The 14,904-nt window shown below is 47.3% G+C and overlaps 1 long non-coding RNA gene across 1 annotated transcript in view; it reads right to left on the minus strand.

The window, feature by feature from the left end:
• Positions 1-6,112: 6,112 nt before the first annotated feature.
• Positions 6,113-14,904, minus strand: part of LOC134360228 (uncharacterized) — a 28,665-nt gene continuing 19,873 nt past the window's right edge. The window contains exon 3 of the long non-coding RNA XR_010021281.1: positions 6,113-6,188. This is a non-coding gene — a long non-coding RNA (uncharacterized LOC134360228). The remainder of the gene's footprint in view (positions 6,189-14,904) is intronic.

A 14,904-nucleotide genomic window follows, 5' to 3' on the forward strand; every position in this document is an offset into this window, starting at 1 on the left:
GTAATGTGATATAGATTTTCTTTATTTCTATGTTCCTAGTCTATGCTGAACCATTTTATCTGCCTACTCCCTTCGACCTGCAACAAGACCACAGACCTCCATAACCCTTCGAACTTTCATGCATCACTTGTGCTGGCAGCTCATTTCATTCCACACTCTCATGAGCCTCTAAGTGAAGAAGTTTCCCCTCATGTTCCCCTTAAACCTTTCACCTTTCACCCTTACCCCAGTCCCACTCAACCACACTGGAAAAAGCCTGCTTGCATTTACCCTATCTATGCCTCTCATAATTTTGCATACCTCTATCAAATCTCCTCTCAATTTTCTATGTTCCAATATCAATGCAGAAAGTTTCTAAATAATTTGTCCATTGCTACAAATCCCAAAGAAATAATTTTAGTCAAATAGTTGCAGCTCTTTGTTAGACAAAAGATGGAGTATTTTGTTCAGCTCTGGTCTCCTCATTATAGGAAGGATGTAGAAACTTTAGAGAAGGTGCAGAAGAGATTTTCTGGGATTAGAGAACATTGTTTATGGGGAAATATGTACAGAGCCAAGACACTTCTCTTTGAAGTGTAGCTCTCAGTTCGGCTGGCGGCTTAATCTACGGGAAGAAAGCCCTCGGCCCAGCCAAATTTAAGAAACCTTGTTTGGGTGGATGGTGCACATGTGTCCCCTGTTACAAATCAGTACCATGAAACAACAAACAGTTCACAATATGCGATTAAATGATTGAGCTTTATAATTCTTAATTTGACTATATGGTTAGTAAAGAAACAAAAAAAAAGAAAAGGGCCTATTCTCATGAAACAGTCTAATGTGCAACGTTGGAGCTCACAGTTCAGTCCACTGGTTTCCCGTCGACCTGCTCCGAGCGTTGCCAACCCTCGGTCCCTCACTCCAAGTCCACTCTGTCCGGTGGTCTACCAACTCTCTCCATTCGCGTCTTCTCTCCTCATCTCTCCCCAGCAAAAGACCACAAAATCTCTGCTCCCAGACCCACAAGAAAGAAAAACATTCCTCTCATTGGAGAGCCCCACATTCCAAAGCCCCGTTATCTCTAGTCATAACCCAAACATTGCTGATACAGAGAAACCCTTACATTCGCAGTGAAATCTTACAGTGCGTTACAGAAGCAATGGAGGATGAAACATGACTTAATTGAGGTGTATATGATTATAAGAGACATAGATAGAGTGGACAGCTAGCAACTTTCTCCCAAGTTGGCATTACCAGAGAACACCCTTTTAAGATGAGTGAAGCAAATTTTCGGAGAGATGTCAGAGGCAGGTTTTCTACACAGAGAGTAGTAAGTGGCTGGAATGCACTTCTGGGGGTGGTGGCAGAGACTGATACATTAGGGACATTTAGGGGAATCTTGGATAGACACATGTATGTAAGAAAAATGGAAGGTTATGGGCTGCGTAGGAGAGAAGAGTAAAATTGATCTTGGAGTAAGTAAAGTGGTCTATTATATGCTGTAATGTTCAGTGTTCTGTAAGCAACTCATTCTCTTTATCAGAGGCATAAGAAGTAACTGATTGACTGCTTAAACTGCTGTTCTGTGGGAGGTTTGTGGCACATAAGCTGGTATCTGAATCAAACGGAGAGTGTAGTCATAGAAATCACAGGCACTCCGGAGGATGGAGCCTCGAGGATCAAAGTGGAGATGAAAGCAGCTCTGAGAGTCACAATCTGAATGAGTGGAACTTGGAGATGAAAACATCCCACTCAGTAATAATGAAAAAGAATTGATTATCCTGGCAGTGTGCCAGGCAGAGATTCCATAGATCATTGTGCTGGAACCATTGTTCATTCAGCAGTATGCACGTAGCTCTGCGGGTGCAAATCATGCACGGAAACAAATTATGAAAATGAAAGATTGTGGCCAGCATTATTCTGGACCTCATTCAGTTGAACTCTATGGCCGAGTTTGTGTAATCAAGCAATTTCAATTTTATCTCATCTGCATTTTGCCTTGCCTTCAATGGCATTCCCTTCCACATGTAATTATTAGCTGCCAAGGATAACTTACTGACTAACTCCAATCCATTTTGTTCAAACATAGCAATTTTGTTATCTCGGTTTGTCCACATACTGAGAAAACAGAGTAGCGCTTCTGTATATCTGGATGCAAAAAAAAGGAGGAAATTCTAGAATTTACAAACTAACATAACTTGAAGTTAGAACATAAACAAAGAGACTGAGATTTTTATTTACCGGTCATGAGAGATGGCACAACATGTAGATAAAAAAGAATCTGTGACAGACAAATAACTGGATACATTCTTGCTTCCATTTGTTTCCCGGGCAACATGCAATGAACTTCAAAGATGTAAAGAACCAATTGATTTTTACAACTCTTGTGGACAACAACCTGGTCCCAAAATGCTAAGAAGATGGCTGGAAAGAATCTGAGCCTTCAGCAACTTTATTCCAAAAATTTCTGAAGATTAACACCAAAATTTACTAATTAGTTAATTAACAGAACTTAAAACTGTATCCCTTCTCCCTTACGACAGGCTTCAAAGTCTGCGGAAAAGGCTTTACATAGTCATTATGATAGCTGCTGCCATTCAGCCTTTCACTTCCTTAGATTGTCTTTATATTGGAATGGGAGTTATGGAATCATCCTGTTCCCTTCCTGATAATGACCACAGATCAAGAATCAGATTTATAATATGTCCTCTTCTCTTGTAGTACCATAGTGCAATCACACAAGTCAGGTATGATGTTCTCCCAAGGGGTTATTCTTTTAATGGAGAATGCCCGTGCATGACGATCTTAAATGTGGGGATGCCAATGCAGCAGGCAGCCACCACACAGTCCTTGACAAATTGGGATCAGAGCCCAGTGGCATGGCATGGAACACAACTGGGGACCCTTCAATGCTCCAGTTTTCCTCTGACATCACTGCCGTTATGATGTGTCTTCCACCAGCTCCACTGCTGACGTGTTAGTTAGATTGCTGTTAGTCTGGAATCTCTCCTTTGACCTTACCACAATTGGTGACCTTACCCGGAACTAAGCTCCGGGCTGCATCACTCGCAGGATCTCAGGAACTCACAAGCCTCTCACCACAACAAGGTGACAATCCTCAGAGAAGTGGTACCAGGATCTAGCTGACTCATCAGCTCGATCAAACTCAACAAATGAACAGACTGAATGAATAAAGAAGGGTGCCCATGAATAAAGAAGGGTCCAGTGAGATGGAGGAACTGAGCGAAATACATGTTAGTAGGGAAGTGATGTTAGGTAAATTGAAGGGATTGAAGGCAGATAAACCCCCAGGGCCAGATGGTCTGCATCCCAGAGTGCTTAAGGAAGTGGCCCAAGAAATAGTGGACGCATTAGTGATAATTTTTCAAAACTCGTTAGATTCTGGACTAGTTCCTGAGGATTGGAGGGTGGCTAATGTAACCCCACTTTTTAAAAAAGGAGAGAGAGAGAAACCGGGGAATTATAGGCCGGTTAGCCTAACGTCGGTGGTGGGGAAACTGCTGGAGTCAGTTATCAAAGATGTGATAACAGCACATTTGGAAAGCGGTGAAATGATCGGACAAAGTCAGCATGGATTTGTGAAAGGAAAATCATGTCTGACGAATCTCATAGAATTTTTTGAGGATGTAACTAGTAGAGTGGATAGGGGAGAACCAGTGGATGTGGTATATTTGGATTTTCAAAAGGCTTTTGACAAGGTCCCACACAGGAGATTAGTGTGTAAACTTAAAGCACACGGTATTGGGGGTAAGGTATTGGTGTGGGTGGAGAATTGGTTAGCAGACAGGAAGCAAAGAGTGGGAATAAACGGGACCTTTTCAGAATGGCAGGCGGTGACTAGTGGGGTACCGCAAGGCTCAGTGCTGGGACCCCAGTTGTTTACAATATATATTAATGACTTGGATGAGGGAATTAAATGCAGCATCTCCAAGTTTGCGGATGACACAAAGCTGGGTGGCAGTGTTAGCAGTGAGGAGGATGCTAAGAGGATGCAGGGTGACTTGGATAGGTTGGGTGAGTGGGCAAACTCATGGCAGATGCAATTTAATGTGGATAAATGTGAAGTTATCCACTTTGGTGGCAAAAATAGGAAAACAGATTATTATCTGAATGGTGGCCGATTAGGAAAAGGGGAGGTGCAACAAGACCTGGGTGTCATTATACACCAGTCATTGAAAGTGGGCATGCAGGTACAGCAGGCGGTGAAAAAGGCGAATGGTATGCTGGCATTTATAGCGAGAGGATTCGAGTACAGGAGCAGGGAGGTACTACTGCAGTTGTACAAGGCCTTGGTGAGACCACACCTGGAGTATTGTGTGCAGTTTTGGTCCCCTAATCTGAGGAAAGACATCTTTGCCATAGAGAGAGTACAAAGAAGGTTCACCAGATTGATTCCTGGGATGGCAGGTCTTTCATATGAAGAAAGACTGGATGAACTGGGCTTGTACTCGTTGGAATTTAGAAGATTAAGGGGGGATCTGATTGAAGCGTATAAGATCCTAAAGGGATTGGACAGGCTAGATGCGGGAAGATTGTTCCCGATGTTGGGGAGGTCCAGAACGAGGGGTCACAGTTTGAGGATAGAGGGGAAGCCTTTTAGGACCGAGATTAGGAAAAACTTCTTCACACAGAGAGTGGTGAATCTGTGGAATTCTCTGCCACAGCAAACTGTTGAGGCCAGTTCATTAGCTATGTTTAAAAGGAAGTTAGATATGGCCCTTGTGGCTACAGGGGTCAGGGGGTATGGAGGGAAGGCTGGGTTCTGAGTTGGATGATCAGCCATGATCATAATAAATGGCGGTGCAGGCTCGAAGGGCCGAATGGCCTACTCCTGCACCTATTTTCTATGTTTCTATGTTTCTATGTTGCTCTTCTGTCATGCACATAGTTTTAAAAAGTTCCGTATATGTGAAGTATAATTAAAGAAAGCTTTATACAGATATTTATACAAGGCAAGATTTAGAATTGGATCTGCTTCAGGCAGACTAAACAACTTTAATTGCTTAAAGTTTTTATTGGCGCCGTAAAGTGTTAGGCTAACCGCTATGGGGTGGCACGGGAGCATAGTGGTTAGCATAACACTTTACAGCAGGGGTGACTCAGGTTCAATTCTTGCTACTGTCTGTATGAAGGGCGTGAATTCTCCCCGTGACTGTGCAGGTTTCCTTCTGGTGCTCTGGTTTCCTCCTACATTCCAAAGACGTACGGGTTAGTAGATTAATGATCATATGGATGCAATTGGCCGGCATGGGCTCATTGGGCAGGAAGGGCCTGTAGCTCTAAATAGATTTTTAAAAATAAATAAATAGATAGATAGATAGATAGATAGACAGATAGATAGATAGATAGATAGAGAAATAAATACATTTTTAAGCAGTTATAATTCCAAAGCAACACACACAAAATACAGTACTGGAGAAACTCAGCAGGTCAGGCAGCATCTATGGAAATGAGTAAACAGTCGATGTTTCTGGCCAAGACTCTTCTTCAGGACTGAAAAGGAAGGGCAAACACACCAGAATAAAAAGTTGGGGGAAGGGGAAGGAGGCTGTCTGGAAGGTGATAGCTGAAGCCAGGTGGGTGAGGAAGGTCAAGGGCTAAGAAGAAGGAATCAGACAGGAGAGGAGAGTGGACCATAGGAGAAAGTGAAGGAGGGAAGTGATAGGCAGGTGAGAAGAGGTAAAAGGCCAGAGTGGAGAATAGAGGAAGAGGGAATTTTTTTTTACCATTTGTTATAATTCCAGACTTTACAAGCTACCATAACCAAAATTGATCATTTAAATATAAAGAACTATAGTTTGGCCAATAATAATTCCTTATTCAATATTAGTAATCAGATCAAATGGCCATTGTTTCATTGCTGATAGCGAGAGCTTGTGTAAGAATTGGCTGCTGCATTTGCTGTACAAGAATATAAAATATGCTTCATTAGATATAAAGCATTTATCAATGTCCTGAGACTGCAAACAGGGAGTTATGGATAAGTGGAACTTCAATTTTTGTTTACTTCCTTCAAAGCGTTTGCATTTTGGCTGACATTTTATTATTCATTTTTGTGAACTTCAGTTCTGAATATTATTTCTTTGCTTTTATAGTTTGCATGATTTGCGTTCTTTTCTGCACATTGGGTGCTTGATGGTCTTCTTTTTATTAAAAGGTTCTTCTGGGTTTCTTTATTTTGTGGCTGCCTGTAAGGAGACAAATCTCAAGGTTATATAATGTATATGTACTTTGATAAAAAAATATACTTTGAACTTCAGGTTTCTTTGTTTTGAAGCTGCCTGTAAGAGGACGAATCTCAAGGTTGTATGTGGTATATGTACATTGAACTTTGAACTTTAATTATGAACTGCTTATATTCTAACCTTCACTTACTCAAGGAACAAAATCCACTTCATTTAACCCTCCAACATAGGGAGAAGGCTCTTCAGAACCTCCAGTTATCTACAAGTGTGTATTATCATCACTTCCAATGCCTACATTACTGTCTAAAACTGAACACTTCAATTAGCTTTCCCTTACTCATTATACAGATGTCCAAATCAGGATTGCCCTGTACTGAACCAGCTGATGTCCTGAAAATATGACCCAAAATGGTCATAGTTGCATAAAAAACGAAAAAAAAGTGTGTAAAGTTGTTCCAACTGACACCTCCACAGGGGCATGGTTACAAGTGTGTATAATCAAATATAACTGTGTGGCGGCCTGCACACACGGGACTCGAACCTCCATAGTCACCCCGCAGTTCTCCACGGCCGACCCCAAGCACGGTGTGCAGCACCACATCCCCACACAAGGACCACCGCTGCACGCCCGAGCTCGCAGGCTCCCACCCGACAAGCTCCACCTCGCCAAGGAGAAGTTCCATAAGATGGAAGAGATGGAAATCGTATGCCGCTCAGACAGCCCGTGGGCATCCTCGCTGCACATGGTGCCCAAGTCCGCAGGAGGATGGAGGACCTGCGGAGACTACAGAAGGCTCAACGACGCCACAACCGCCGAGAGATACCCGGTACACCACATCCAGGACTTCATGGCGAACCTGCACGGAGCGACCATCTTCTCCAAAATCGACCTAGTCAGGGGATACCATCAGATCCCAGTGCACCCCGATGACATGCCTAAGACAGCCCTCATCACCCCGTTCAGCTTGTTCGAATTCCTGAGGATGCCTTTTGGTCTCAAGAATGCAGCCCAAACTTTCCAAAGGCTCATGGACTCAGTGGAACACAGCCTAGATTTCGTTTTCATTTACTTGGACGATATCCTGGTGGCCAGCAGTTCGCACCAAGAGCACATGGCATATTTGCGCCAGCTCTGCCAATGCCTGAGCAACCATGGACTGGTAATCAATCTGGCAAAGTGCCATTTTGAGCTGATGGAGATCAACTTCTTGGGCCACAGAGTCAACCGACATGGCGCAGTTCCCCTACCGGACAAGGTCCAGGCCATCCGCCAGTTCCCCAAGCCCAGCACGGTCAAGGGCCTGCAGGACTTCGTAGGGATGGTCAACTTTTATCATCGGACCAGTGGCGACCACTCGCTTTCTTCAGCCGGCACCTATGGCCACCAGAGGTGAAGTACAGCACTTTCGTCAGAGAGTTGCTAGCGCTCTACCTGGCTGTCCAGCATTTCCGGTACTTCCTCGAGGGAAGGGAGTTCACCGTGTATATGGACCATAAGCCCCTCACCTTCGCACTGGCCAAGGTATCGGAGCCATGGTCAGCTCAGCAGCAGAGGCACCTGTCCTTTATTTCAGAATTCACCACGGACGTCCGCCACATCGCAGGGAAGAACAACATCGTCGCCGACACACTGTCGCAGCCCTGCCTCCACTCAGTAGGCATATCGTCCTCAGGAATAGACTACGCAGCACTGGGGGAATCACAATGGTCGGACGCCGAGATCCCGGCTTACCGCACCGCCATTTCGGGGCTCCAGTTGGAGGACGTCTCCATCGGCCTGGCAGCAGATTGACTCCTGTGCGACGTGTCTACCGGCAAACCCCGACCCGTGGTACCAGCAGCATGGAGGCGCCGGATGTTCGACACGCTGCACGACCTGACCCACCCGTCCATCCGGGCGTCCATCAAGCTGGTAGCGGACAGATTTGTCTGGCAAGGTTTGCGCAAACAGGTCGGACACTGGGCCAGGACCTGCGTACACTGCCAGACCGCCGAAGTCCAGCAGCACGTGAAGGCTCCCTCCAGCAGTTCCAGCCGATGCACAGGAGGTTCCAACACATCCATGTGGACATCGTCGGCCCCCTGTCAGTCGCCCAGGGTGCCAGGTATATCTTTACCATGGTAGATAGGTTCACCAGATGGCTGGAAGCCGTACCGCTCACAGACACGTCCACTGAGACCTGCACCAGGACACTCATTGCAAACCGGATCACCAGGTTTGGCCTCCCAACGGACATCACCTCCAACAGAGGGGCGCAGTTCACGTCGGGTTTGTGGACAGCACTGGCGCAGCTCCTGGGCACCCAGCTGCATCACACCACAGCGTACCATCCCCAGTCCAACGGTTTGGTAGAGAGATTCCACCGGCATCTCAAGTCGGCCCTGATGGCGCACCTCAGGGGCCCCAACTGGACAGATGAGCTTCCCTGGATCCTGCTGGGCATCCGCACAGCCCCCAAGGAGGACCTGGACACCTCCTTGGCCGAATTGGCCTACGGCGCCCCCCTGACAGTCCCAAGTGAGTTTCTTACCAGAGGCCTGAGGTTCGGAAGAAATTCCAGCAGCAGTGCTAATGGGGCTGCAGGACAAGGTAGGGACCTTGGCACCAGTCCTAACCTCCAGTCATGGTCCCACGCCATCCTTCACCCCTAAAGACCTCCGAGACTGTGAGTATGTTTTTATTTGCAGGGGCATGCACAGGTCACCTCTACAGCGGTCGTACGAGGAACCCTTCAAGGTGATCCAGCACAACGGAACCACGTGTGTCGTGGAGGTGGGTGGCCGGGAAGAGACTTTTACAGTGGACCGCCTCAAACCGGCACACTTAGACACTGAGCAGCCAGTGAGGGTACCCGCACCGCGCCGGCAAGGCCGGCCACCCAGGCAAGCCGCACAGACTGGGGGCTCCACTCCCCCGATGGACATTTCTTGGGGGGAGGTGGCGGCCCACACACACGGGACTAGAACCGCCATCGGGAACCGCGGGCAGACACACAGTCACGCGTTTGGAACTATCCACTCGGGGCGGACCTTCCAGGGACAGTCTGACGTCCGCCCCACGGGTCGCAGGGGCCCATGGGAGGGGAGATTTAAGCGTGCGATTTTGAATCAGTAAAGGCATTCTGATTTCAGCTCTCTCTGCCTCCGTGTGCTTCTTTAGTAGCGTGTTTGCATGCGACTACAACTGAATCAAAAAAGTTCAACACCTGGCCATGAAATTGGTCTCCGGAAATGCGCCTGTATTCCCTTTAAATTCACTCATATCTGGGTAGTGTCCTGTAGGGGAACTCAGCCAGATCCACAACCTATTAAACGCCCAACCGTTTTTTGGAAGATCCTGGAGGAATTCATTAATTGCAGGCATGTTTAAATGAGGTGCTAATAACATGGCACCCTCTCCACCCCAGCCCTCTACCTCTGTGGTCAACCTCAATTGTAACTTTGCAAAGCCATCTAATGAGCAGATAAATTACAAGATTTAAACATGGAATTTTTTTTAATGCAATTAACATTTTTCTAACCACTTTGTTTTGCTTCTGCCCACATTTTTTATTTGGCCAGTGCATTCTGGCATTTGACATCCAACTGGAATTTTCAATCACTCTTTCTAAACAGACAGCATGATTCATTTTTTGGGAATCACCTCTTCAGTTGCTTCCAGAGGGAAGACAGGCTGGGAAGGTTTGTTAGTGACGGGGCTAAAGTCTAAAGAGATGTGAGCAGAGGTTCACCTAGCATATTCAGTTGCTGTTCTCTTTCATTATCATATTTATTCTTCGCAAGACGCTACCTGCATTGTGATAATAAGGGGAGCATCACATAATCTGGGGCCTTCCTGCCATGCAACTGTTATCATTAACGTTTCTCCAATGCCACAGATCTCCATCCACACCAACAAGAACACAGAAGGTGGTGGACTGTAGCCCAGTTGAAATTGTTTGGAAAATGGATGGATAGCAGTATCCTAGAAGCTGGGAGGTGGCAGGTAGAAGTGACAAAGGTTTGAAGATCCCCATCAACTCCTTCATCCATCTAAAAACCCTCCCCCTTGCCTAGATCCAACAATCACCTGCCAGTTCTTGCTCCACAACAATCCTTCCCCCTCCTTCATTCTTCAGTCCTGACGAAGGGTTCCGGCCCGAAACGTCGACTCATTGTTTCCACTGATGCTGCCCAACCTGCTGAGTTCCTCCAGCGTACTGTAAGTGTAAGCTCTTGCTCCACCCCATTGCTCCATGGGTTTATACCGGCTATATTCCTTCTTTCATTCCAGTCCAGATGAAGGGTCTTGAACCAGTGTTGACTGTCCATCGGTGCTGCCTAACTCACTGAAATCTTACAGCTCTTTTCATGTCGCTCCATACTCCAGCATCTACAGTCTCCTGTACTGCCAGAACTAACACAACAATGGAATCATCCAGGAAGCACTGATTGTCCCTAGAACCTTAATTGTGGGAGGTTCCAAGGATAAATTCCAGGAACAAGGGTGCTGTGTAGTCACCATCAGCATTTCAACATATATGTGGCTGACCTCTCTGCTCAATCATTCATCTGTGGCACACTGACTAACACACATTTCCCAATATTTATACATTTGCACAGCATGTGAAGACTGGGAATGTATCATTCAAAATGGCGCCGGTATCTGGCGACTCTCCCAAGCAAATTGCCCTCTACACTATCCTATACCAGAGAAATCCTCCTAATCCTCCAATCTGCTACATCTAGCAAGATCAATAACACCCTGGCGAAACTACTGACCCAGCTGGAGATCACTGAGCCAGAATTGCTTCTTCAACTCCGGACCGTACCTGGACCCGACCAACGAGGCCTGGTCCAAGGCCCACCAAATTCCCAGAGACCCGCGGCCTGCTATGGTGCCAGAGAGCTTGGAGACACGGCCCATTATGACCAGCACCTCTCCGGAGCAGACAACCACACAGAAGTGACATCGGAGACCTCAAGGTGCCCCAGATACTTCCCCGGACCGACCACCGTAAAGCGCTGTTGGTGGACATCCACGGCTGCCAGAAGTGAGGCCTCTGCCGCCGACCTTGGAAATCGAGCCCGAGGCTAGGCTGGATCGAAGGCCTCCGCAACTGTGACTCAGCTCACAGACTTGTTTCAGCCAGGAGCTCGGCCCTCCGCAATTAAGTGTCGGCTTCGGGGCCCGACCCAATCGACAGCCCGGGCACCCGGCAGCTGGAAGTGCCAGCGGAGCCTCCCCCGTCACTCAGCCCGACCCGGAGCACTCGTCGACGTGACCCGTCGATCGATCCCTGTGGGACGCGTCCACTAACCTCAAAGAGCTGCCAACAACATACTGCATCAATGGAAACCTGGAAAGATGCACTATTTACTGAGGAAGCATGGGGAAAGAGCTGGGCTACTGGTCAGATTGAAGCTGAGGGGCTTCAGGGTCCCTATGCCCACCATCCTATTAGCTAATATGCAAGCCATAGAGAACAAGGTGGATGATCTTAAAGGGGGACTCACCTACTGCAGGGAGATGCAGAACTGCTGTGTATTCTGTTTCACCGAGACCTGGCTCTCCCCTGCCACCCCCCGACTGTGCCATCCGACTGGAGAGATTTTCGATCCATCGGATGGACCGCACGGTGTCTTTGGGCAAGACGAGGGGAGGTGGTGTCTGCCTACTGATCAACACTGGGTGGTGCTCAGACACAGTGACACTGACAAGCTCCTGCAGCCCGGACCTGGAACACCTGTTGGTGAAGTGTCGTCCCTACTATCTGCCACAGGAATTCACCTCGGTCATACTGACAGCGGTCTACATTCCCCCCCAGGTGGATGTGGAGTGTGCTCTGAACATACTGTATGCCAACATCAGTGAACTTGAGACCAGGTATCCGGAGGCTTTGCTCATTACAGCCGGGGACTTTAACCAGGCCAACCTCAGAAAGGTGCTACCAAAGTTATACCAACATGTCTCCTGCCCTACTAGAGGCCGGATTATACTTGACCACTGCTACACAGCAGTCAAGGATGCCTACCGTTCTGTCCCACGACCTCACTTCGGAAAATCGGACCATCAGGCCATACTCCTTCTCCCGGCTTACAAACAGAAACTGAAGCGGGAGGTCATGGTGTCAAAAGTGGTGTTGCGTTGGACGGAGGAAACGGATGAGATCCTATGTGACTACTTTGAATCGGTGGACTGGTTAGTATTCAAGGACTTGGCAGCTAACCTCGATGGATATGCCTCAGTTGTCACGGACTTTATTTGGAAATGTACAGAGGACTGTGTGTCTCGCAAGATGATCTGGGTATTCCCTAACCGGAAACCTCGGATGAATTATGAGGTCAAGCCCCTTTTGAAGGCTAGAGCTGCGGCTTTTAGGTCCAGGGATACCAGTTGCTACACGGAATCCAGGCATGAACTCCGGAAAGCCATTAAGGATGCCAAGAGGCAATATCGAGCCAAGTTGGAAGCCCAGGCTAACCAGAGGGATGCTGGTAGACTATGGCAGGGTCTAAATGAGATCACTGGGCACAAAGAAAAGGCTGGGAATATCAATAACTGTGGCGCTTCTCTTCCTGACGAACTTAACATATTCTACGCAAGATTCGAGCAGAAGAGGAGTGTCCCGGTCCCTCCGGATGAACGGGACCTGGTGGCATCAAGATTCATCGTCACCGAGGAGGACGTTAGAAGGGCTTTCCTGAAGATAAATCCAAGGAAGGTGACAGGCCCAGATGGCGTCCTGGGACAGGTTCTCTGGGCCTGTGCAAGCGAGCTAGCTGGAGTGTTTGCTGATATCTTCAACTGCTCCTTGCTTCAGTCGAAGATCCCCTCATGTTTTAAGAAGGCAACGATAATCCCGGTGCCAAAGAAGAGCAAGATGGCATGCTTGAATGACCATTGACCTGTGGCTCTGACATCAATTGCTATGAAGTGCTTCGAGCGATTGGTTATGGCACACATCAACCACAGCCTACCAGTCACCTCGACGATTTGCAATTCGCCTACCGGAGCAACAGGTCAACCGCAGATGCCATCTCTCTGGCCCTACGTTCCTCCTTAGAACACCTGAAGAATAAAGACGCATACGTAAGACTCCTTTTCATTGACTACAGCTCTGCCTTTAATACCATCATTCCAAATAAACTGATTCCTAAGCTCTGGAACCTGGGCCTTAGCACTCAGATCTGCAGCTGGATCTTCAACTTCCTTACAGACAGGACCCAGGCTGTAAAAATAGAGGACAAGTTCTCCTCTACAATCACTCTGAGCACCGGTGCCCCACAAGGCTGTGTACTCAGCCCCCTGCTGTACTCACTGTACACCCATGATTGTGTAGCCAAGTTTCCATCAAACTCAATATATAAGTTTGCTGATGACACTACAATTGTAGGCCGTATCTCGGGTAATGATGAGTTTGAGTACAGAGAGGAAATTAAGAACCTGGTGGCATGGTGCGAAGACAATAACCTATCCCGCAACGTCAGCAAGACGAAGGAATTGGTTGTTGACTTCAGAAGGAGTAGCGGACCACACAACTCCATTTACATCGGTGGTGCACAAGTGGAACAGGTCAAAAGCTTTAAGTTCCTTGGGGACAGTATCACAAATGACCTGACTTGGTCCCACCAAGCAGAGTCCACTACCTAGAAGGCCCACCAGCGCCTTTACTTCCTGAGAAAGCTACAGAAATTTGGCCTGTCCCCTAAAACCCTCACTAATTTTTATAGATGCACCGTAGAAAGCATTCTTCTAGGGTGCATCACAACCTGGTATGGAAGTTGTCCTGTCCAAGACCGGAAGAAGCTGCAGAAGATTGTGAACACAGCCCAGCACATCACACAAACCAATCTTCCATCCTTGGACTCACTTTACACCGCACGCTGTCGGAGAAGTGCTGCCAGGATAATCAAGGACACGACCCACCCAGCCAACACACTTTTTGTCCCTCTTCCCTCCGGAAGAAGGCTCAGGAGCTTGAAGATTCGTACGGCCAGATTTGGGAACAGCTTCTTTCCTACTGTGATAAGTTGCTGAACGGATTCTGACCCGGATCTGGGCCGTACCCTCCAAATATCCGGACCTGCCTCTCAGTTTTTTTGCACTACCTTACTTTCCCTTTTCTATTTTCTATTTATGATTTATAATTTAAATTTTTACTATTTACTATCAATTTGTACTCCGGGGAGCACAAAGCGCAGAATCAAATATCGCTGTGATGATTGTACGTTCTAGTATCAATTGTTTGAACATAGAACATAGAATAGTACAGCACAGTACAGGCCCTTCGGCCCACAATGTTGTGCCGATCCTCAAACCCTGCCTCCCATATAAGCCCCCACCTTAAATTCCTCCATATACCTGTCTAGTAGTCTCTTAAACTTCACTAGTGTATCTGCCTCCACCACTGACTCAGGCAGTGCATTGCATACACCAACCACTCTCTGAGTAAAAAACCTTCCTCTAATATCCCCCTTGAACTTCCCACCCCTTACCTTAAAGCCATGTCCTCTTGTATTGAGCAGTGGTGCCCTCAGGAAGAGGCGCTGGCTATCCACTCTATCTACTCCTCTTATTATCTTGTACACCTCTATCATGTCTCCTCTCATCCTCCTTCTCTCCAAAGAGTAAAGCCTTAGCTCCCTTAATCTCTGATCATAATGCATACTCTCTAAACCAGGCAGCATCCTGGTAAATCTCCTCTGTACCCTTTCCAATGCTTCCACTTCCTTCCTA

Source organism: Mobula hypostoma, chromosome 2 (assembly GCF_963921235.1).
Source record: "Mobula hypostoma chromosome 2, sMobHyp1.1, whole genome shotgun sequence".
Lineage (NCBI taxonomy): Eukaryota > Metazoa > Chordata > Chondrichthyes > Myliobatiformes > Myliobatidae > Mobula > Mobula hypostoma.